The sequence below is a fragment of the Macrobrachium nipponense genome, chromosome 21 (genome assembly GCF_015104395.2).
Source record: "Macrobrachium nipponense isolate FS-2020 chromosome 21, ASM1510439v2, whole genome shotgun sequence".
NCBI classification, from domain to species: Eukaryota; Metazoa; Arthropoda; class Malacostraca; order Decapoda; family Palaemonidae; genus Macrobrachium; species Macrobrachium nipponense.
This window is the reverse complement of record NC_087212.1, coordinates 14,473,855-14,499,797: the sequence shown is the minus strand read 5'-3', so window position 1 is coordinate 14,499,797 and position 25,943 is coordinate 14,473,855. Positions and strand designations below refer to the sequence as shown.

The 25,943-nt window shown below is 35.9% G+C and overlaps 2 protein-coding genes across 2 annotated transcripts in view; one reads left to right on the top strand and one right to left on the bottom strand.

Moving 5' to 3' along the window:
- Positions 1–4,862, bottom strand: part of LOC135197670 (uncharacterized) — a 132,731-nt gene extending 127,869 nt beyond the window's left edge. The window contains exon 1 of the mRNA XM_064224683.1: positions 4,600–4,862. The gene's annotated coding sequence lies outside the window, so the exon portion shown is untranslated. The remainder of the gene's footprint in view (positions 1–4,599) is intronic.
- LOC135197803 (inositol polyphosphate 1-phosphatase-like) overlaps positions 1–25,943 on the top strand; it is an 83,461-nt gene that overhangs the window by 15,907 nt on the left and 41,611 nt on the right. The window lies entirely within an intron of this gene.

Sequence of the window (25,943 nt, the reverse complement as noted above, 5' to 3'; positions counted from 1 at the left end):
CTTTATACAGTATAAAAATATAATGTGTTCAACTGGAGGTTGAGGCAGCAATGTTGCTTGGAAAGAGCCTTGATTACTAACTCTCTGGCTTCTCCTCAGTTTACATAGAAACAAGTACCTTCCACTAAGGAGGGAGGTTATTCATCTACACACAAACCCACAAGTTGCCTTGAAAGGGAGATGTGCCACTATTCTCTGGGACACAAACCTCCTCTGGAGTGTCATAGACCGGGGAAACCAGCTTTCTAGGTCACCTGATGGTCGGGGAGACTTATACTCTATGATCAGACTTCACTCAATCTAAGATGCCCAGTATGTAGAGACCATGGAAGTTGAAATGAGTCTCACCTCACAAGAGAATCCGAAGGTACATTCAGTCTATGAGATTGGGTTCAATGAAGGCACCTTGGTCACTTCCCAAGACCACTGTTTTCGTAAATAAGCCTACAATTTTGGAAAGGTGGTTTTCAAACTCAGCCTGCATGGCTTCTGAATGAGAAAGACCCTCAGGTTCCTGGCAGATTCCTAGCAAATAAAACACAATCTTCTTCCAGAGAAGAGGAAGCTGACACACCAGCGTGAACTGGTTACTGCATTTGGGATTATGTGTGGGAATGCTCAGACACAACAGATCCAGGCATGACGCCAACAATCCTGGAGGCCAGAACTGATTGCAAACTATCACAATCACTGTCCAACGACCAGGATATTTCCCTAAGAACAGCTGAAGCTGAACAAACAAAAGGTCTAGGAGTGCTAGAAGTGCTACAATATTATGAATACGAGTAGCACAAAATGAAAAGAACTCGGAGGAGGAGGAACCACACAGGTTTCTCTTACAGAAACTACCATAACAATGCACAGGTCAACAGCACAGAACTCTTGAGCAGAAGCACCAGATACATGGAGGAACAGCAGACACCTTAGCCAAAGTAAAGTGGTCCAAGAACAAGGACAAAGGGCCACCTGGAATACTCAAGTAGGACACTGTCTTAAGGGACTTGGTCAACAAACCCAGAGCAGCCAGCATTGCACAGTAAGCATGGACACCACAAGCATATAAAGAAAGCACATACTTGAAGCCAGGGGAGAGTGAGCCTAATGAGCAATGAAAGCAGTGGGAACATTATTCATGAAAGAACCAGAAAGGTTTGACAGCATAAAAAAAAAACACTTCAGTAAAGTCAATGAGGCACATGAAAGATTTATGCATAAGATGGTGGAAAAGAAAAACTGCCGGGTTCCTGAAAGATGAATAAGTGGTGCCCTACCACTCCCCTATCTAACACCAATTAACCACCTTGTTGCCAAGCTTCAATGACTATTTCCAGCTCACACCTGGAATATCCCTACATAAATAGTTATGGGTTGTATTCTTGGCAATGAAATTCACAGTTCATTTTAAAACAAGTGAGTCCATTCTAAAACATGTGAAATAGCTTTTCCTGCTTGCTTCTGATGACACTGACACTATTAATTTCCATCATGGATACTCAGTTAACCAATTACAGTGGACATCCCGTACTCGAGGGGATGCGTGCCAGATCCCCCCACCCACCCCCTGCGAATAGCTAGAATCCACAAACATTTAGAACCCCTATAAAATGTTTAAAACTGCCTATATTTTGTTAGTTCTAACTCAAGAAAAACCCACTAATATACTTTTACCTGTTTTTTTTTATTAGTTTTATTAAAAAACATGCATTTAATCATGAAACTGATAGGGAAATTCAGTAATTTGCAGATATTTCTCATAAAAAATACCGTGAATATGCGAATTTCCTGTGAATAATGGGTATATTCGGTCCATAAAGAAATCCATGAATATGCGAGTCTGCGAATCTGGAGTCCGCAAATAGCGGGGTCGATTGTACAGCTGGCCTACATCTACTGAATACAGAGGGAACAGTAGTATGAGCTCAAACCTTCTGGGCAGGTTCAGCAGGTATGGGGATTTCCCAAGAAAGGCCTAAATATGTTTAGATATGGGGTGTTGCAGTGAGGTAACCTAGAATACTACCTAGTAGCAATATGTAAATATCAAATTCATCTGCTTAGCATAAAAAACATACTAGTAAGAAATTTCATAATTTTTAAAATTTACATTGACTGGTCAATAGGCTATCCTTTTTGTTCCATTACCTCAAAATGTACTAAAGCCTACGCTTAGGCTACCTCTGCATTAAAAAGCTAAGTAGGTTATACTGAGATATTTCATAACTCCTTACAACATATATAAACCCATAATATGTTCAGAATTCCTCATCGTGTGTATTGCCTATACATTTCTGGTTATTATTGTTGGTACAAAACACCCCTTTTGTGTTTCTGAAGCTTTATAGACTGGGTGGGGGTTTCTCTATTAGAAATCTACTCCCACCTCCACTCCTCCTGATCTAACCTTGGAAACTGTCTGGCTCTCTTTTTGGATAAAAATAAATAACCAAATAAATAAATAAAAATGAGAGAATTGCAATAAACAGGAACTGTCAAACTGGAGAAACCACAAGGTAACTTGACAAAAAAATACATGTTTCAAATCCTTAATTTAGTATCAAACAAAAAGTACAAGCAACATGAAGGCCAAATATGTCAAAAGGCCAATAGGGGGAAACACCGCAAAGGATCCATCGTCATCGCGTGGATCAGCATTATTCACTCGATATTTAATTGGTGAAACAAGAATATACAATTACATCTTTAAGCATACCATTCAAAAGATTGAAGTTTCGTCAACATAATGTGATATATGAAAGCGCCATACGAACTAAAATAGGCATATGAGGTCTTCGTAAAATATGTTTTAAAGGCAGTTTTGAAATCCAATATGGCGTCCACCGACTGAGGTATCGTTCGTAACCACAAAGGATCCAACATCTTTCCCAGCCTTCTCAGCACTCATTTAAACAATGTTAGTGTATATACATTACATTTATTGATCTTACTCAAGATTGCAGTTGTAATCAGCACAATAAATCAACATTTTGTTGCATATATTATTGAAAGTATGAAACTTCTTATTCCTGGGGTCATGGTTTGAACTGAAATTAATTTTTACCTTGTAATCGGTGGTTTTATCCTTACTGCCATCACAACTGAAACTCCATAGTGCTTATTTGAATGTAATTATATATGCTTTGGTCTTGATTCACTCCAAATTGCACTTGAACTACATTGGGGTTCCTGGTTCTTAAGTGCTCACTCCACAAACACAGTTGCGGGCAGCAATGAGTACACGGTTTATGAGGTGCAAAGCTTTACTCCCTTAATTGTTTACTTTACTCATTATCTAGTTTAACTTTAGTTTGTTACTTCAAAATGTTTATTTAATTCGTGTCCCTCATCCCTTTTTTGCAACCAAATTAACCACGATAAATTACAGATATTTCTAAAGTAGATACGAGCAGACGACAGCAAAATTATTTTTGCCAATTTAGTGGAGCTTCACACATACGCTGATGCATTTACAAACTGTTTCCATAAATTCTAGTTGCCATAGTAATGCAATAATGATAAAATTACTCTAATGTGTATATATACTACAAATAGATATGCTAATTTCACTTATTTCCCCGGTTTTGTGAAAGTCTTATACCCAGTTTGGAGAGTAAAGACATACCAATTGGTAACACTGATAAACAATAGAAGAGCGCGAACAATGTCGTAGGTACTGTTCACAGCAAAACTGTCAATATTTGAGTCAGGAATCTATTTACTTTTTCAACAACGAATATTTTCAAATTAATAATCATGAATATGTAAAAGATTTATCCAATTTATGACCTTATACTGCCATTTAACTATTTACTTGAATAATTATCTAGTGCATGCTTCTTCTTCTTCTTCTTCTACAACCAAAACATCGTGGTTTCCTTGGATAAGCTGCGGTTGTCATTGTTGACAATTGTTGTGAAGAAAGTGCCCCAGCGTCTATGGGTACAAGTGGTGTGCGGATTTAGCACATGGAATGGAAAGTTTATTGACACAAGCGACTCCGCAAACATTGAGATGGTGTCAATCTTCTAAATCGTAGGTGTTACAAGTAAAAATTTTGAAAGCGTCATGGAGGCATGTTTGCACTGCGCATGGCTAGACTTTCATTAACCTCTGTTTAGTCTTAAAAAATTACCTTAATTTCTAACTTTGGAGAAAATACTTACTTCGAAAGGATAGTAGAGGTCTCGAGGTGTTGCTCTCACCACCGACGACTCATGACTGGTGCCCATCTCCGGTGTCAGGACGTGCTAAAGTACTTTTTCTAAGGGTGTATCCACAAGCGGTGAATATTGGGTCAGCTAGTCCTGTCGGTTGCTACCCCTAGCCTACAAGGATCCTAACCTTACTTAATCTAACCTAGCCTAGTTCATCTGATCCTAAATAGGCAAGGAGTACCCGTTTCCTCCATAGCAAGGTCTCCCCTTAGGTACTCCATGACCTTAAAGTTGGGAGGTAGCCTATGATACCTCTTATCTTAATACAATGGCGGGATTCGAATTTTGTTTGTTGTAGTTAACATCAGTGGAAGTGACTGTGACACATACTGGAGGATAAAACAGGTTACATTTGATATTGTATATAAAATACGACACTTTAACATACCTCGTAGCAAAGTTTGTCATGTATTTGTTATTGTTCTTAGCTGTGAAGCAATTGCACATAATTCCGCAAGCAGTAAACCAGCAAACACACATGAGGGCTACGATTTTGTTAAGAATTACCTCTTATCCGCCAAGAACTAGCTTCGAAAGCAAGAATCATTATAATTGAAGCATTGGGAGGCTAATAATATCAGTCTGAACATATTTAATGTTCAAATTTTTGCTCCTCTTATGATTAGTTTTTAATATTAACTAAGCAATCAATGACCACTGTTCCCATACCTCGGAAAAACCAACCCCTCCCTTGATCAATGTTGAACTACCAGCTTAACCTGTTATCTATACGCATCAGTAACAGTGGACTGAATTGTTATCAGTAACAGTCTTACAATGGCTTACACTCTTATCATCAAAATGCAAGGAAAACTGCTAGCTTCGACTTTGCATGTCGGACTAAGTGACTGTCAGTTTGTCTATTTAAGTGACAATGAATTTTAAAACGACGTTCCAAATAATTTAACACTAGCTGAATATTTCTACTTTTATCAAAACAGTGATGAAATTTGAAATAGAATGCAAAATGACCTACGGATGTGTGCTTCTTTTAACTGCCCGGGACTAAAAGTAACAAAAGGCTAAAAATAAAACAGAAGAATACTTACGAAATTAGCAACATGTCTTGATGCCGAACCAAGGAAAGAAAATACTAACAAACGTATCAAACACGAAAATTGGGAATAAGATGTTCTGACTGTCAAGTACCAGAATTAATATCATACTATTTACCTAAAGAAATTCCTTACCATAACAAGTATACTGCTATCACTGCCGGAAAATATGTTTATACAATACACACAATATATATATATATATATATATATATATATATATCTATATATATATGTGTGTGTGTGTGTGTGTGTGTGTGTGTGTGTGTGTGTACTATTTTTGAAATGGTGGGAAGTACTGCTACTAATGTGCCTTCCTTATGAATAGGTAACTCGCATATTTCACACTATGAATAATTTATAATACTTACATTTTGAATTAAGTCTGAGATCGAGATATTAATCTAAGACTGAAAACGATCTTGTCTGGATGTAGGGTTAATGACTAGCACTGCGGACACAAACTGTTGCCAGAATGATCCACTCTCTTAATACTATATAGGAACTGAATCACACCGTCACACGACTACACAGTGCGGTGCACTGCACACTGAAACGCGATCCTGTGAAGAATAAGTCAGCATAACACGAAACGGTCTTATACTTTGCTGTGTTGCACAATGTGATAAATTTATGAAAACGGTTGGCTTTACTCTGTAAATCACACAAATATGATTTACTGGGCTAACAGAGGGATTAAGATTCAAATTGAAAATAATGACTGCAGAGTGCCTGCTGGAAAGAAATTGCACCACCTTGTCAAATTCTCTCGCCCCCTTTTTTAACACCTTGTTATACGTTGAAACATAGCGATTACTTTACATTCTCACAATGTAAACAAAAGATTTAAAAGAACTTTAAATAGTGATGAAACGTCATTGTTGGTTTTTATATACATATATACACCACTGTTTTTTTTATATAAAATAACTACATAAAAAGCCATTTGTTGAAAATGAGGCTGGATCATTTTTATCATAACTTTGTGGCGGATTCTTTAAATGACTGGACTATGAATGTATTCCAAATGGCGCGCGATCATGATCGAAAGTCTTAAATTTCCTACCACACTTTACATTATTATAAGATTTGTCATGTCAAACAATGACTGGATTCAACCACATTTCCACGCAAGTATTGCCAAATAAAAGTTTTTATGGCACTCGCTATTAAAATGCTTTTGTTTTCATTGCGAAACTATTTGTGTCAAAACTTTACAGTCAAGTTACCCAGACCAGCAAGCAGAATCAAGGAACAGAATTAAGATATTGCCCGGACTCTCAACGTAATTAGCTACTCATTTTTGTTATACAACATAGTATTCTAATTGTTGCCAAAAATTTCAGACTTAATCCGCAATTTATATCTTAAATTAAAAGACCTCTTACGATATACTATTTTGCTTTTCACGGTCTTTTATGATTAATCGGGTCTTGGACTCTGGTCCCCAAGTATTAATTTGTCGGGAGAGACTACTAAATATATACATGATATTAAGTACAACATTTTGTACACACATGATTAAATTCACAGGCGTTTCAGTCTTGATATATTCCAACATGAAGCAAAATTTTGACCTCTTAGACATGACAATTCATTATGATCATTTTTTAGAATCGATGTACTTTCTGGGTTAAATGCATTATGCAAAATATCTGCAGATATGTAAACTAATGCTTCTTCATTGCATTCATATCACACTGGAAAATGTACCTCGCTAGTTGAAGACAACATATGATACATTTAAGGGATGGATGCCACATGACTAAAATAACGTAAGTGAGAGATTCCCAGTTTACTAATCAATACTGATATATCGGGCCAACATGAAAAATTAGAATATGTAAATACAAAAATTGAGAAACTGGTGGAAACCAGTTCTATCTTGATTACATGATTCATTGGCTTACTTTCCACCCTTTCCTAACAATTATTTCATAGTGAAACTGCGAGGTTTTCCTCCTGTTACACTTTTCAAATTTTTTTACTGTCAATTTTCATATGGCCCAGCGCTTGGTCTTTTGGTCCAAATTCTACAATCCTTTCCTTACAAGGAATTTTTTGGGAGGATCGATGAATTAGATTTTAAGAGATACAGATACAGCTTCAGGATTTTCTCTTCAATGTCAGTGAAATTTCGTGAAGGGCCGGCCACGGGACACGCTCATTAGATATGGAGCTGGATTCTGGTGGGGATCAATAACGTTTTCTTGGCACTGGAGGGAGCAGGAGCTGTCTGGATGAATTTCTTGTGTGTGTGTGTTTTTTTTTCCTTCTTCTTCTTTTAAAAGGAGATAAAATGACTCGACCTTTCTTGACGGGCAAAGGCTGTAGCATGTCTGAGGAAGAAGCTTGAATGGATAAGTACGTTTAGTGATGACCAGTTGAAAAATACTATACTTAATTTTTTTTTTCCTGTATTTCATCCTGAATAAATAGATATGATAGCTTTCCAAAATTACGGATAATTTCACTGTGAAATCTATAATATAATATTCTTTCACTCCATTTGCTCATTTACTTTCCGACATAACTGGGACCCAATACTCCACTTTTTTTCCCCTTTTTAACAGGGTCGTTCTGCTCCTCCCGAAAACAGGGGAAACAGAAAGACGGGCAGACATATCAAAATACTGTCGGGAGAAAAGAAATGAAAGTAAGTACAAAAGCATAATGTGATTTCTTCTTCCAGCGAAAAACCTTAAAAATACCCTAACACTCAAAACCATGAAAGCAATCGAGAAACATGCATGATGCAGAGACATCCATATTCCTGAAGAGAATGGGTAGAAATCAGATTGCCAGATCGCTTAATAACCGAGTTAACGACTTCCAGGAACTCTCTTTGGGAATTTAACGGGGCTCATAACGTTCCTGGGTTTTCCGGTCAATCAAAGCTTGCTATGACATAACCCACTTGAAAACTATCTTAAATACAATATGAACTCTGAAATACAAATTAGAAGGTGTGCCTTGGGGGAGCAATCATCAAAATTCACGCATTACCTTGTATCCTGCTTGTATTTAACCCACAAGACGGTATGTAATTCTCTCTCCAGTCGTATTCAGTTCAAAATCAGTAAACAAGAAAACAGTCATACTTTTAGCTGTCACCCCTCGCTGGAGAGTCTCTTCGTAGACGTGGCCCATCTTAATGCGCTCTCTCTCTCTCTCTCTCTCTCTCTCTCTCTCTCTCTCTCTCTCTCTCTCTCTCTCTCTCATTTCCCGCATTTACTGGCGATCACGCTGTGAAAAAGCGACGACAATGGTGGTCTGTAAATGCGTATATCTTTCGTTGAGTGAAGCTTTACTTTAATCAGGGTCCACCATTAATTGGATAATTTCGTTAATTAGGTGTCTCGCCTCTCTCTCTATATCTTTTTTAAGTTTTCTTTTTTTTTAAATGGCGAGTAGGATCTTTTAGATGATTTCCATAAGGGAATACTGAATGTGAAAGAAATAACTTTGTGTTACTGTTTTATATATATATATATATATATATATATATATATATATATATATATGTATTTATATATATATATATATATATATATATATGTGTACCCTTTACTTGGTATGCTTTGTATCCTATATGTCCACATTATTTTTTATAATAATAATAATAATAATAATAATAATAATAATAATAATAATAATAATAATATAGAAAAATGCGCCTTAGTCAACAAACAAAAAGGCAAAGTAACGAGAACTGAAGGGATAAAGCTACCAGATGGGAGCAACATCAAACACATAGATGAGACAGGGCACAAATACCTGGGAATAATGGAAGGATGGGATATAAAACACCAAGAGATGAAGGACACGATCAGGAAAGAATATATGCAGAGACTCAAGGCGATACTCAAGTCAAAACTCAATGCCGGAAAATATGATAAAAAAGCCATAAACACATGGGCAGTGCCAGTAATCAGATACAGCGCAGGAATAGTGGAATGGACGAAGGCAGAACTCCGCAGCATAGATCAGAACACCAGGAAACATATGATAATACACAAAGCACTACACCCAAGAGCAAATACGGACAGACTATACATAACACGAAAGGAAGGAGGGAGAGGACTACTAAGTATAGAGGACTGCGTCAACATCGAGAAACAGAGGACTGGGGCAATATCTGAAAACCAGTGAAGACGAGTGGCTAAAGAGTGCATAGGAAGAAGGACTAATAAAAGTAGACGAAGACCCAGAAATATACAGAGACAGGAGAATGACAGACAGAACAGAGGACTGGCACAACAAACCAATGCACGGACAATACATGAGACAGACTAAAGAACTAGCCAGCGATGACACATGGCAATGGCTACAGAGGGGAAAGCTAAAGAAGGAAACTGAAGGAATGATAACAGCGGCACAAGATCAGGCCCTAAGAACCAGATATGTTCAAAGAACGATAGACGGAAATAACATCTCTCCCATATGTAGGAAGTGCAATACGAAAAATGAAACCATAAACCACATAGCAAGCGATGCCCGGCACTTGCACAGAACCAGTACAAAAAGAGGCATGATTCAGTGGCAAAAGCCCTCCACTGGAGCCTGTGCAAGAAACATTAGCTACCTTGCAGTAATAAGTGGTACGAGCACCAACCTGAGGGAGTGATAGAAAACGATCAGGCAAAGATCCTCTGGGACTATGGTATCAGAACGGATAGGGTGATACGTGCAAAATAGACCAGACGTGACGTTGATTGACAAAGTCCAAAAGATGTAAACAACAGCTTATATGTTGATGATTTTGCCATTTTTTACACTTCAAACAACCTACGCCACATCCAAAGAATTTAAATATCTCCATAGCTAAAATTGAACATTGGGCATTATCTGTTGGATTTAAATTTTCTGTTGAAAAAACACAAGCAATAACATTTTATAAGGATCAGCGCTGGCTCAAAAATCAAGTTATATCACTTACCATGAATAACACTCCCATCCAATTTTATCCAGAAGTTAAATTCTTGGGCTTATATTTTGACAATCATTTGAACTGGAAGGCCCATGTGAAACATACCAAAGCAAAGGCCTTGAAAGCTTTAAATATATTAAAAAAATTAGCCCACACTTCATGGGGTGCTGATAGAGAAACATTATTGAAACTTTATAAGGCTACAGTTCTACCATATAGAATATGGCAGTCCAATTTATAGTTCTGCTAGTGAGACAACTCTCAAAATGCTAGACCAGTGCATCATCTTGGGCTTCGTTTAGCCACTGGAGCATTCAAATCATCACCAGTCCCAATCCGTTGATTGTAGAAAGTGGAGAAATGCCACTATCTTATAGATTCAAAATAACAACGATGTGCAGAGCTTTAAAAATTGTAAATAGTCCAGCAAAAACCAAAGATTTATTTAAAGATCCAGATTGTTTCTGGAATACAAAAATTATCCCATCCTTCCCCGTTAGAGCTAATAGATTATTTAATGACAATGACCTTTATAATATTAAAGTTTACAATTTTAGCAAAATAATGCCCCCATGGTTGATAAGTGCTCCCCAGATATGTAGGAAATTGTGTACAATACCCAGTAATAAATTGAATAATCCCCTTGCTATGAAACAATATGCTCTGGAACATATCAAGATACACAATAATAATCACATATATACTGATGGTTCCAAAGATGATATGGGAGTTGGATTCTTGCTGTTTTACGGAAACAATATAAAGATCCAAGTCTCCTTACAAAGCAAAGCATCAGTATTCACTGCTGAATTACTAGCAATAAAAACAGCATTAACAACTATATCTGAAAACCAGTTTAGTGAAGTAACCATCTTTAGCGATTCACTAAGTTCAATAACTGCAATAAGCTCTTATACTCCAAAAAACAAAATTGTAAATGAAATTAGACATATATTACATGAAATGAAAAGACAAAAAATATCTGTTACTCTATGTGGATACCATCTATATAGGATTAGAAGGCAATGAAAAAGCAGATACTTATGCAAAAGAGGCTAGAACACTCCCAATATCAGCAGAATTATTGCCACTAGAAGATTATATTAGGCACAGCAAGTCGGTTATTAAGAAAAAATGGCAAAATAACTGGGGGGAAAACCATCCTACCAATAAATTAAGAGAAATAAAAGAAACTGTAGACCCGTGGCCATCATCCTATCAGAAATGCCGCAAGAATTCAATAATATTGACACGGCTAAGAATTGGTCACACCAAACTGACACATGGTTACCTAATGAGTAACCCCCATGCCCCTATACCTATGTGCGAAATATGTAATGTACAAATAACAGTAAAACATATTTTTAAAATCTGTCCAAAATATAAAACCCAAAGAGACATATTATTCAGAAGATATTCTTTTAAAGAAATATTATCAGAAAGTGACAAATTTTCACTATTTAATATTTTAAAATTCCTTAAATTTAATAATTTATACGACAAAATATAATATATAGTAATTTATAATATATTCCAGATAGTAATTTATTTATTTTATTTTTTTTTAGATAATATATATTCCAGATAATAAATATTTATCTATTTATTTTTAATAATAAATTATACTGATTTTAAATAACATGTCTAATCCTTCGGGCCAGCCCTAGGAGAGTTAATATTAACTCAGTGGGTCTGGTTAAACTAAAGTAAAAAAAAAAAAAAAAAAAAAAAAAAAAAAAAAAAAAACAAAAAAAAAAAAAAAAAAAAAAAAAAAAGATTGACAAAGTCAAGAAGAAAGTTTCACTCATTGATGTCGCAATACCATGGGACACCAGAGTTGAAGAGAAAGAGAGGGAAAAAATGGATAAGTATCAAGATCTGAAAATAGAAATAAGAAGGATATGGGATATGCCAGTGGAAATCGTACCCATAATCATAGGAGCACTAGGCACGATCCCAAGATCCCTGAAAAGGAATCTAGAAAACTAGACGCTGAAGTAGCTCCAGGTCATGCAGAAGAGTGTGATCTAGAAACGGCGCACATAGTAAGAAGAGTGATGGACCCCTAAGGAGGCAAGATCAACCCGGAACCCCACACTATAAATACCACCCAGTCGAATTGGAGGACTGTGATAGAGCGGGGGAAAAAAAAATAATAATATATGTTACAAAAGTTCTAACATAAATACAATTTCGTATTCAGTGTTGCCATATTGACAGACGTTTTGATAACTTTTTAGTTCTAAACTTTGTTAATTAGAATATCCCAAACAAAAAAAACAAAAAACTAATGTATAATGAAATATATGATTTTTTATTTATTGATTTTTGGAAAAATCATCAATCAAAGGAAAGAAGTGTCCAGGTATTATTTTTTCCTCATCCTGAACTGAATCCTGCTTTGTTGATATAGATTAAGATACTTTTTGATTCAAACATATATATATATATATATATAATATATATATATATATATATATATATATATATATATATCAATAGAAGGATCCACAGTAATATCCTTGTTTATCCAGATAAAATACATTTATGGAAATATACAAAGCTTAAGCTTTCGTCCAACCTCCTGTGGGCTTGATCACTAACTAAATGAGAAACTTGGTGTTGGTGAAGAGATCCAAACAAACACAAACAAACAGACAAAAAAAATTAACAAGGTTAAAATATGCGAACAAGTCATTGGGTCGTATTCCTGGAAAGGAATACTACCCAATGATTTGTTCGCATATTTTGACCTTGTGAATTTTTTTTGTCTGTTTGTTTGTGTTTGTTTGGATTTCTTCACACACCATGTTTCTCATTTAGTTAGTGATCAAGTCCACAGCAGCGTTGCCGAAATGCCGAATTTCCACCCCCCGATTTGCCGAGAAAAAACATCGACAGGCGGAGAACCAGACCTTCAATGCCGAGAAAAAATCGGCCTGCTTGTTCATGCCGAGAAAAAAACTCGGCATTCTTCGAGGGGATTGATTTATCGTCTCAAATAAATTTGAATACTTTTTTTTTAATTAGTTAATGTCTTTTTATGTAAGATTGGGTAGAAAATGATTATTACTACATTATTATTACATAATATATGTGTAAATGATTCTTTAAGAGATTCCACTTAATAGGCGTTGAAAACGTTCAACCCTTCAGTGACGGTAAGGAAATTAGCATAAAAACAGGATATTAAATCTGGAATTAGTAAAATATATTCTCAAACATACTTAATACCCTGATATATGAAGAAAAATAATAAAATTTTTTGTTATTAATATAGCCTATATGTTCTATAATGTTGATTATAAAACTGAGTAGGTACGTATCTACCTATATTTGTGTAATTTCTGTTTTAAAAAGTTTATCTATATAACTTAATATGTATATATCATTGTTGTTTTGGTTGTAATTGTGTATATACATAGCTAATATATACTTTTGTTGAATGATGATGAATATAAATCGATGAGGTGTTGCATAAGATTGGTTTATTTTCTTAAGTACCCCTGGGCCATAAAAATAATTCCGTTTTCTATAAGATGCCGATTTTAGTATGCAGAGCTATCGGCAACGCTGGTCCACAGGAGGTTGGACGAAAGCTTTAAGCTTTGTATATATTTCTATTAAATATATTCTATCTGGATATACAAGGATATTACTGTGGATCCTTCTATTGATTTCTAAGAAGCAGGATACGGTGTTTTTAATTATTTGCATATATATATATATATGTATTATATTATATATATATATATATATATATATATATATATATTTACTACATATATATCATATATATATATATGTATATATATTTATGTATATAATTACATGCATGTATATATTACGAATGGATATATGTCTGTGTACATATACATAGTTTAAACAGGAGATCGAAATGATGATACTTAACTGAAATTTATTTTTTCAGCCAACGTTTCAGATCATGACGTCATCATCAGAACTAAAATATACGAAAGTAAGAGGAATTAAAACCAACACGTATGACCCAGCAAAAGTAGTTCGTGTTAAAAATATAGTTTAATAAAGTTAAAGTTTATTTAGTGAGGCACATATGTTGATGTTAATTGCTGTTACTCTTGTATTTTTAAACCCTGATGATGAAGCTAAACTCTGGAGCGTTGGCTGGAAATAAATTAAGAGGTATTTATCACCATTTTATCCTTCTGAATATAATACTAAGCTTCCTACACTTTCCCCATCACGTGTATGTACGTATAATTGAATCACGAAGATATGGAACGTCATGAATATCATATAAATAAAGGACCAACATTAAGGAAATGATGATGTCTGTCGTCCTCATGACGGTCCTCCCTAGATAAATAATAATGATATTAATAATAATAATAACTAGAATCCTGCGTCTGCCGCGGGAGAGGCTCGGTCTATGTAACTGTTAAAAGCAATGTCTGTGTGTGGACGCACCAGAGGCGAGAAAAATAGGGGATGGAAAATTGATAATTATTTCTAATCTATTCTCGATGGTTTATAACGGCCCCTCCCAACACTTTATTTTGTTATATAATACGTCAACGCTATTGTGAAACGAATGGACAGAGTTAATTAGTAAGCTTCCGGTCTTTTATATGAATATGATTTCACGCCCACTATTCCTTAAAAAGAAAAAAAAAAACTAAAGGTAAAATTTTACGTTCCTTTGCCTCTGCTAGTTACACACATAATTGGCAAATGCTACTTTGGAGTCTCCTGTACCCAAGGTCCAGAATGACTGTCACTGATCTCACCGAGACTTCTAACCGCTTGCAACAGACAGTTGGGGTATGCATCAAGCTTTGGTAATTACCTATTACAAGAATAAAGCGTCAGGGACATGTATAGGAGAATTCCCTTTTCAGGCCGCCAGACAGCGAAAAAAACTCCTTATTAAACCTTGAAAGGGTATTCTCATTCAATGACACTTGAGCGTATGATAAAATGTGATTCAAGGTCGGTTTCACTGCAAGTATTTCCACAATGAAATCAGGGTTAAGTGAAGAAGGGGCTTGTGTATAGTGGTACTGTAACTAGATCAGATGAGGTTCATTCTTGGTCTCCTCAATTTCCCTTCCTAGTTCCGTGTTGTATTCTTTGAGATTACAAGAGGAAGGTCAATACTTCTCTTTTAAGGTTTTCGTTTCTTCCCAAGAGGGCTGAATTAAATGAGGATATCATATGATTTGTCCCATCTTCTTACACAAAGTTCACAATATCGTAACTAAAAGACAGTTCAACGAATAGTGAGAAGAGGAGCATTGCCATTTGAGTTTACATACTTATGCTGGTCTTAAGTCCAGACGTATAGGGATCGAAGGTAGTATTAACGGGACCCCTATATATATATATATATATATATATATATATATATATATATATATATATATATATATATATATATATATATATATATATATATATATATATATATATATATATATATTATATATATATAATTTATATACAAGGTCAAAGTCACAAACCTTACTCCCACAAACTACCACCTGAATTATCAGACTATAGTACTCGTACTCTAGAGTGACATAACAATTTGTGAGTTATTCATGAATTATGATTATAAAACACACAAGACCAAATAGTTAACCACTGTTATAACATCACACCATTAATTTCTCTCTCTCTCTCTCTCTGACATCCTCTGCGAGGGGATATCGAACCTCAGGTGGAAAATACAAGATAAAAAAAAAATTAATGTGCGACAGTGAGCTCCACTTTTCTATTACTCTCAGGCCTAGACTAGACATGTGCATCGAGTTGCCCCTCCCAGTGGCCTCTGCGTATTAAAGAAAAAGGAAATTGTGAATTTCACGTTCACTTAATTAAATGCTGCCCAATGTAGAAAATTCCCAGCCACAAATTTCAAGGGAGTGAGGGCTTGGCTTTGACGTCGGTGAATCTGAAATGCTATTGCCTGCCTCGGGCTGTGTTTTAACAAGGGCAAATGGGCAGCGCCTTGATCATAGGTTACGCAGGCGTCACTCATCAACTGTAATTGCATGTCACGCGGACTTAGTGAGTTTCGTAACTCAGTTATTTATATTCTCTCTCTCTCTCTCTCTCTCTCTCTCATACACATTTCAAAAACTTAACGTATATCTGTGTACTTTGAAAACAATGTACCATCCAGATAATGTATGTATATATATATATATATATATAATTATATATATATATATATATATATATATAGATGAGTCTGATCACATCACGTGATTCATATATACGCATTCAGGTACAAATGTCCTTTAATATCTTTAGCCTCGCTCTACCTCAGATTAATATATTTTCATATAGTGTTAACTGAAGGGGAATTTATATATATTATGTATATATATTATATATATATATATATAATATATATAGGTATATATTTATATATATATATATATATATATATATATATACTATATATATATGTATCATATTATATATATATATAATATATATATATATGTATATATATTATATATATATAATATATAATAAAATATATAGATATATATATATATATATCTGATATATATATATATATATATATATATATATATATATATATATATTATATAACAACTCCTTGGGTTGCAAAGTGTAGCGGCAAGATTTTAAAACAGAGAGAAAAAATTCTTGTGTGACACCTATATACATATAAGCATATTCTTTTTTCACTCCCAAGAAAACCAATCAAGTAGCTACTTTGTAAATACGGAGCTTCAGACTCCCTATTTACAAAGTTCAAGAATTCTTTTAACTTCTAATACTACAGTATAAATTCTGAAAACAAAATTAAACGACAGGTAGTGAAACAAAAACCATTTCCCTATTCAAACACAAATATCCTGTTTGGTAGGATTATATTTCATTTATCTTAGCAGTTACAGCAATTATCTTTTGCAGCTTTTTCAAAATATATGACTTCCTTTCATAAAGGTTCAAAGTACATAGATATATATCATATATATATATATATATAGATTATATATATATATATATATATAATATATATGTGTAATTATATATATATATATTATATCTTATTATATATATATATATATATATATATAGTATATATATATTAGTATCTATTATATATTAATGTATGTGTGCGAATGTATGACTGCGTGTGTTATTATATAAGAAAATGATAGGCATGGCCTGCTAGTCTGTTGACGAAATGAAGCTAATGACATACTTATCTATAATTAGCATCAATGACAATAAAAAGTGCACAAACTTGCGCAAATAAGGTCTCCTAGTTTGTTTGTAAATTCGATGACCAAAAATGGCATACCTTGCAGCGTCTGTCATCTAAAGAAATCAATTCTGAGTAAAAGGTGCGAACGCCTTTCAGTCCGTGTCCTGCTTTCGCTCAGTTTACGACGCGACGTCCGGATGGCCCCGCGATGACGTCACAAGCTGCCACTGGAGGAACTGCTAAGCGGTGTGCTATTTTTAGAACTGGAAGGTTCCGCTATTTCCAGTGCCACGAATGACCTTGGAGATTTGATTCACTTTATATACCTTATCTTTTTGGGGGGCATCTGCGTTTGATGAATAACTGAAGACAAGTTACGGGCAGACTATATCATAAGAGACAGGAAGTCCAGAGCCAAGAGCGGATTTAGGAAAGACGAACCTGGCGGGACCTGGCGCCATCCTGAGGCTAAACGGAAATGGTCGTTTATATCTCAGCTGTCGTTATGTCACAGATTTCCGCGATGGGAATGAACGACCATGATGAAATAACGCCATTGACCATTAGGCTGACGTTACAGTACTGAAAAAATAGAAGGCAGGTCCCTCTTCCATATTTATCTGTGTGATTGAACTGGAATTGGAAAGTGAGTAGCTTACTGCATTTAAATATTCGATGAATAAATGAATGTTTTTTTGAAATCTGAATCTACTATTTTGTAAATAACACGGGTACAGCCAAGACAAACCTATACATGTCACCATTCGGTCTATATCAAGGCGACAGTCATCAATCAATACTACATCTTCTCATCTTCCGGCGGGGAATCCCGCCATGTCACTTTGCCGTTTTCGGGGCGATCCAAATTGTACGCTTCGAAAGAGTTCTCTGAACGGCGCCCAGATCGCCCGAAAGCATTTCCTTACGGAGGATGACGTTAATTGCGTCGAGACGTATGCGCTGACCAAAATGATATATAACTGGAGCGAGTGTCACGGACGGCACATTCTCTCGCAAGCAATCTCTGGCTTCAAAGCTTAACAAGCCCGAATTTAAGGCCTCGACAAAGGCCCATTTCAGAAGAAGAAGAAGAAGAAGAAGAAGAAGAGGAAGAAGAACGAAGAAGAGTTAGAATTTTGCCGTCTCTTGAAGAATATTTAAAATAAAATGAAGACATTCACCGCTGCGTTGTGTTATCACTCTTTGGAACGCGGACAGCAACAGGTAAGCTTGTGATTTTACGCATCAGCGGAATGTTTCTCTTCCTCAGCTGGTAAAGCAAGGGAACTTTGATACCGCTTCCATTTCCCCAGACCTTTTAACTTTACATATACCCAAGAAATTGCGCACAGACTCCTTAGAGGTTAAAAAATTTTATTTATTAATTTTTAAATTTTATTTTATATTTTTTTTATTTCATTAGCATTTTTTTTGCTCTATTCGGCCCTAGGCTAGAGAGCAATATTAAGCAGCCTTGGCATCTACATTACAATAAAAATATAGAATTGCTCTAAGAGTGAAACTGTTATAGAATGATTCATTAAATGTGCTACGGTACTGATTTTAAAAAAGAAAAAATGTAACAAGCAAATTGAAGGGAAATGGAGTTGGGGCAGATGAAGTGAAATTGAGAGTAGAGTACTCGGCAAGAGCGGAAAAAAAAGTAGACATTGTCTAATTGTTTCCTTGGGCATTTAAATCTCTCTCTCTCTCTCTCTCTCTCTCTCTCTCTCTCTCTCTCTCTCTCTCTCTCTCTCTCTCTTTATATCTTTTCCCCTCTCGCGAGAGCACTACAGTCAAACAAAGTGAAGTTGTGCATTTACCATCATGAAATGTTCTTAATTGTGTGTACTCAGATAATTAACTGACATCTATTTTTCTTAGACTTTCCTATTTTAGAATGTGGCATATATAAGTCTTCAAAAATACTGAGGCCACGCTTATGAAGTAATCTTGCTATAGACACCAAGCTATCTATCAGTCAGTAAGTTCCTCAGAGAAATCGAGCATCCAGAATGAAGTATTTTCTTTATCTTCTTTTCAAGATGGAAGAGGTTGTCCCAAGGCGAGAAGTGAACTGGTGTACTTGCATAGGGTGAAGACGACGGAGATGCCATGCAACGCACCTGCCAAGCAATTGGTACCTTTGCCAGTACCTGAGGGATATGACAGCGTAAGTTAAAAAAAAAAAAAAGTATCCGAAGTCTCTTTGGCGCAATCGAGTTTTCTGAACAGAGTACAATGCTGTATGAGCCGCGGCCCATGAAACTTTCAGCCACGGCCCGGTGGTAGCCTGTGTTATAGCGTTGCAAGACGCATGATCATGGCTAACTTTAACCTTAATAAAAACAAAAACTACTGGCGCTCGAAGGCTGCAATTTGGTATGTTCGATGATTGGAGGGTGGATGATCGACATAGCAATTTGCAGCCCTCTAGCCTCAGTCGTTTTTAAGATCTAAGGGCGGACAGAAAAAGCCATCTCAACTGTCTTTTTTACAGCAAACTAAGATAGAAAATAAGTTAACTGCTTTTCCTTGGTTTATCGCACTTTGCCAAAGTTACCGATTAATTTGTAAGTGTGTGGGATCATAACGTCAGAATTTTTTTATGGTGTTGCGACCGAGACGGCAAGAATACAAAAAAAAGAAAAAAAGAAAAAAAAGAAGTAGAGGCCATAAAAAATCATACCCAATTCTTCCCACAGGTGATGCCGTCGGTAACGATTGCGCACCGCTGCAGTGGATCTCTCTGTTCTGAGAAAAAGCGCTGCGTTGCTACGGACGTCAGTACGAGATACGTTAAGGTAGTAGAGGTGAACAGCTTTCTTTCTCTTTGTGCTGAATACGGAACTGGAAAAAAAAGAATGTTATCACTGGCATCACTACGACACATGACGAGTATGGTAGTCTTGTACCTCTCTCTCTCTCTTAAAATCCACACACAACACACACACACACACGCACACACACATTATATTAAATATATATATATATATATATATATATATATATATATATATATATATATATATATATTATGTTTATATAATTATATCTATATAAGTGTGCACATTATACAATTATATAACTGCACTGAATTTACATTATCTTGATAGAAAATTATAAAGATTCCCCCACACTAAAGAGCAAGAATACGATGAACAACGCAACAAAGCTATTCTATATATATTGCGATTTTACGAACAAATGAGAGTAAAAACAAACTTAAATCAAGCTAAAACAAGACTCTTCATAGGAACAACCGCCAGTATTTTTTTTCTTTTACTCGAAGAAAATCAGTCTGGATTCTAATATCGATGACGAGTTATCCAATTTCTTGATCAATTTCCATCCGCTTCAGGTGGCACTGAAATCTGGCGACGACGAGAAGTGCGAATTTACGTTCGCGTGGAGGAACATCGGCAGTGCGGTTGCCAATGCATCGTCAAAAAGGAGCAATGCAAGGAATACGAGGTAAGGCCGATAACATATCTCACATCTCGGTGGTAGGTTAGCCTTCTTCGACTAATGCTCTCCAGAGGCAGAGGTTTACCGCTCAGCTAGATGTACACTGAGTGGACTTTTCCCTCAAAAGGTTTTTAGCTATACAAGCTTGTGATTCATGTTCCAATACAAATGGTAACGATATGCTTCAAACAAAGCATACGATAGTTTCGTTACATACAATTTGTATGTAAATCAGTCATAAAATAGTGGATTAGATCTTTACAAGAACTGAGCTACGCTAACTCCAAGTGGACCTTGTCTTCAACTAGGAAGAAATAACAGTCGGCATACCTCCTCCACAATCGTTCAAATATAGCTTTAATAGTCATACCATGATTCATTTGCATACTTGTTCCACTGGAACGTGTTTTAATCTCTAAGTCTCTCTTTTGGGTCTTTATTTTTAGATTTAAATGTATCTCGGGTAATAATTATTATCTAATCCATTTGGTGTTATAATTTCTCGTCCTTCAGGAGTTTGACGAAGCCAAGTGCGAGTGCAGGTGCTCTGAATACGCCATGATAAGTTGTTTGGCTCTAGGTAACGCCTGGAGTTGGCACAGTCCTTCTTGCAGCTGCGTGTCTTTGGTGGATGGATCAACCTGTAAGTATCAGGAAGGTGCATGCAAGCATATATATATATTATATATATATATATATATATATATATATATATATATATATATATATATATATATATATATATATATATATATATATTCATAGTGTACTTCTATATCATTATCCTATCGGAGTTCGCAGTGAAGTAAGCGAATGCTTCAATGTTTTTATTACGATACATTACATCTCTAAGGTTTTTCCCTCTTTGATGACATGAACGCTTAGTTAAGTATCACAAGACTTGGTAATTCAAGCTCAGACATGGGAAAATGTTTAGGTGGATATCTAAATGTTTCAGTTGGAAATCACGTGGCTACACCATAGTGCCATCAGTAGTGCAACAGGACTATTTAAGGAAAACCGGACGCTCTTAATTTATATTTAGTAATCACTTTTTATTTTGTCCCTTTTTCCACAGACAAATGAAGAGGCCTGAATGTCCTGGATTTTCTATCATCTTGCATGATTTGTAGAACATATAACAGAAAACGGGAGTCTAACAGAAAAAAATAACAGTTGTGGTACTAATCCGCATCATGAAGAATGACTCATAATTGGGAAGATATGGAGTGAAATCCCTTCAAACGCGCCACACGAAGACCTCTCAATAAAGCATTCGACTATGAAACAGCAAGATCTATCAGAGACCTGCATCCAGGTCTCCAAGCACAATTCAGCTCCTGATTGGTGGCGATACCTGGCAACCGAAGCAATGCAGTGCTATATGTGATGCAAGAATTCGTTGACGGATTCGCTTTTTGCCTTAGCTATAATTCAAGTGCTCATGGCCTTACCAGCTGGTCTTCGATTTAAGACGAATATGTTGATGGAATGCATTATTCAACCAATAAACAAGCTACTCTGTGGAAGCCTCTCCTTGGTCTACATCTTCAGTTAAAATTTTTTTAAGGTAGTTTATGCGAGAATCGTTTTCATTAAATTCTAAGTGATTATGTGTTTTGATGGTTTCCATAAAAATAAAGTATATTTTCTCTGGCCGATGATTTTTTATATTACCTTCGTATACCTGCCTGTTCTCTGTCCATAACCAGATTTCGTGAAATTGATAGGTGGTCTGAATAGCAGCTTATCATTTCAATAAAATTCTAACAGTTCAAATCTCCAAAATGATTTAAAGCTTACTTCATGAAATCTACTGTCATCTACAAAAGCTATTATTTTGTAATGTTCAAGTTGAAACTGGAGAATTCCAAGTAGGTAGGTAGTCAACCATTGTGAGGAATTCCTCTCACGACGATTTTATTTTCTAATGTTTTTGTGTATTCACTTGTTTCCACGCTATTTTTCTTTTATTATAGTCATTAGTCATGTGTGTGTGGATTTAGAAAGGGCGATTGCCCTGATTCTTTGAATTTTGTCGTAATTTGTTTCATTTGAGTGCCATTGATTTACAATTCCCCTTGAGTGATTAATTTATTACTGTTTGATATGTTTAACTTTTAGTTATTAAATTAGTTTTAACTTTACATTTATCAAATGCGTTTCAATATCCCTCGATTTTATTTCATTATTCCTATGTTTCAGTTTTATGGATGGTGAATATGAATTGATCTGATAAACCTTTATTGTGTTCATATCCTAAGGGTTATGCAAATAACTAGAAAAGGAAAAACACAGCGGTCCTCTAAGGTCTGAAAATCAACCTGTGAGTACTCGCAATATTTAGAGAGAGAGAGAGAGAGAGAGAGAGAGAGAGGCACGTACCTCTCGTCGTATCTCGTGTAGCGATTCATGATCTGAGTTCATGTCTACAAGGACTGCTCAGTAAGTGAAAGTACTTAATTGTGCTACTATTCATTAATGATATTGGTGTGTTATCCTCGTTAATAATGAATTGGGTTGAGAGATATCTCCCCGTAATTTAGAAACCGCAAAGGGAGTTTTGTGGAGTTGTTACGTAAGGCTTTTAGCGGTTTTTGACCAAGTAACAACGTTAAGCATATAATACAGTCCACTATAAGTCCATCTTTTTCGCCACAGCTTCTCTCCCTTCTTTGTCCTTCGAACCGGATGTTTAAACACTTCCGAATTAGTTATTCTGGATACTGAACACATTATTTTGGACCTTTGTAACTTGGAATCAGATCATTCTATATCACCATTGTTTGTTGTTGGATTGTTTACAGCCCCTTTCCCTTAGTTAGTCATTTTATGCTGGCACATTGTTTCTTGAACTACCACACACACTCACACGACAACCAAAGATAAAAGGTCGACAACTAGGTGCGTGTCATTCTCCTTTTTTGAAGGTAGATGTGGTTCACATATGTCTTGGGATTTAACGAGACGATGTGTATTCTTCCGTCTCATTGCAATTTGACTTTTGAATAAGAGTTTTGTAGAACACAGATTGTTAACTTGAATGTTTTTCTTTGTATCAGTGTTTTTCGAGGAAGTGTTGTTACTTCGATATTATTGAGATTTATTTTGTAATTGTTATTGTCAACTTTGTATGTTTTGTAAGGTGATTTTGCCTTAAAATTTTCACCATGGATTCAGACAATTGTAGTAATGCACTCATTTTGTATGAGGCTGCTATAAGTGAAATCGAACGACGTTTGAATGAGGTAAAACGTGTTGAACAGTTGTCTACAGCAGTAATTAAGCTGCGTTTAGGGTCCCTTCAGAAACGCAGATGATTAATACAGACTCAGCCGCTTCTGAATATTATAATGAGATTAAGGGTCGTGAATTAGTAAACGCTATAACGAGGACTAACAGTTACCTCTCTAGCGCGGACAACGAAATCTCCAAACTCACCGATCGGTTAGCAGCACCCACACCCGCGCCAGCCCCAGCGCCCGTGCCCACACCTGTTAATCCGACACCTGCGGTACCTGCTACCCCTAGTATTCCACAACCTAAGTTGCCTCAAATTACGATACCTACTTTTGATGGCAAAATTGAGAAATGGTATCCTTTTTGGACTGTTTTTAAAGCCGTTATTCATGATAGGCAGGACATGAACGATGTCATCAAGTTTACTATGCTGAATAGTTATCTTAAGGGTAAAGCACGCGAAACCGTTGAGGGTTTAGCTATAACTCCAGCTAATTATACTGCAGCAATAAGCTTACTGAAAACTCGTTTTTCCAACGTTTGGAAATTAGAAGAGAACTTAAGAAATCGGCTGTTAAGTTTACCGCACCCTGAGCATGATGCAGAGCAACTGATGGATTTCCTTATGAAATGGAATAGCATCGTTCATCAGTTAGACGCTTTACCAGGTACTACGAGTGGCGATTCTAACGAGAAAGCAATTATCAAGCGGTGTTTATCAAAGGAAACATTGCAAGCCTTGTATCAGAGATATGATACTTGTGAACTCAGTGTAGATCAATTGAGAAAGGGCATTGAGAAATTAATTGAGCGTTTAGGTAGAAGTAATATGCATAACCCCACGCCATCACCGTCCAACCCAGTTAAGAGTGGCAAGGATCATAACACGAGTTCGAAAAACGAGCGTCAAGCTAATTAGCCTAGTAGTGCTTTCAGAACTAATGTTAGAAATACCCCTAAGAAAATAACTTTTTCTTGTTGTTTTTGTCAAGGCGAACACAGCGGTAAGGACTGCACGAAATACAATACTTTAGAGACTAGAAGAGCTCGTATCAATGAATTACAACTATGCTTTGGTTTGTTTACGAAAGGGTCATATCGTTTATTTGGAATGTAACAGTAAGAGTAAGACATATTGTTTTAACTGTAATGGTAAACATCATACATTCATATGTGCTAGACTATTACCTAATTCTTCGAGCGTTAATGTAAATTCGTCTCAGCAACCTTACAGCACCAAATCAGGTCATAGTAGAGTTGATAATAAGCCTATAGAAACTGCTCAATCGCAGCCTAGTTTCAGTACTAGTCAGAAATCAGCTGCCACGAGTAATCAGAGTAATTCTCAGAATAATGTTAACAGTAATCAAGTAGCTGTGAAAAAGTGTTGCATCTCTTCGACCGACAGCGTTACCGACAGCCACCCTTCTATTGAGTAATGAGGGAATCGGATCCCGGTTCGAGCATTTTAGACAGCGGATCTCAAAGAACGTTCATTAACCCAGATGTTTGTTGAGAAATTGAACTTAGTGCCCATTTTAGACAGCGGATCTCAAAGAACGTTCATTAACCCAGATGTTGTTGAGAAATTGAACTTAGTGCCCATAAAACAAGTGGAACTGACATTAATTCCGTTTGGAGATAATGTTGAAACTAAAATGTTTGATGTAGTAAGAGTATGGTTCGAGCCGGTACTAAACGTATCAAATTAAATGCTGTTTGTTTGTAATCATTTTGTTAACACTTCCATACACCCAAACCGACCTGGTTCTACACAACGTTTGCATCTGCGATTGCAAGAACGAGGT